We start from the raw sequence: 850 nt of genomic DNA on the forward strand, positions 1-850 counted from the left end.
GCGCGTTGCCTGGCAACGGCCCTCGGCCTCCCTCCCTGGCGTTTAGCCCCGCCTCACGCCACGCCACGCCTCTTTCGACGCCTCACCTACGCCTTCAGAGAACCAAACCCGCGAGCTTTTCGAGAGCTGAGAGGTGGCGGCCTGGGCCGAGCGCCGACAGTTCGGAACGGCCCTTGTCTGTCCTGGAGGCCACATTGTTAACGCAGGTTTGGTCAAGGGCTGGATTCTAAGCCACCACTTAAGCCTCCAGCCTCACTTTGATCATAGACAGCGATGCAAAGGTTATCCTGTTTATCATGAAATGGGATGGGTGGACTATGGTTACCTAGCTGGGTTGCTCAGTATAAAAGAGAATTTGGACAGTGGCTAGCACTGGGTCCCAAATGATAAGCTTGCATAAATGATAGCTGCAGTTATTATTATACGAACACATGTTGGCAGCTTTATTGCTTTTCAGGACGTCTTAGTCAATACTTGCTGTTAAGCATCTGTCGTGTTCCAGGTACTGCACTAAGGCATTTTGTAGGCATTGCTCTTATTTAAGTAGTTTGCTCAGTTACACAGCCACAGAACAGAAGAGCAAAGAGTTAAACCAAGGTCAGGCTGACACTATTGTCTCCGTTCTTAGCAGCTAAACTAAATTGCTAAACTAAACTTCTTAATGTTTGGACACCCATAGCCATCTCTTACCAGTCATTTTTATATAGGAAAAATATAACTAGATGTCAAATGTGCTGAGTTCGTGATCCCACAACATCGAGGAATGAAGCCGCAAACCAAAGGAATAAGTTAGCAGAGTTTTATTAAAAACAAGGAGAGAAGATGAGCTCCTAGACTCTCAGGAGGGGTC

Source organism: Chinchilla lanigera, unplaced genomic scaffold, assembly GCF_000276665.1.
Source record: "Chinchilla lanigera isolate Chin_1 unplaced genomic scaffold, ChiLan1.0 scaffold00013, whole genome shotgun sequence".
NCBI classification, from domain to species: Eukaryota; Metazoa; Chordata; class Mammalia; order Rodentia; family Chinchillidae; genus Chinchilla; species Chinchilla lanigera.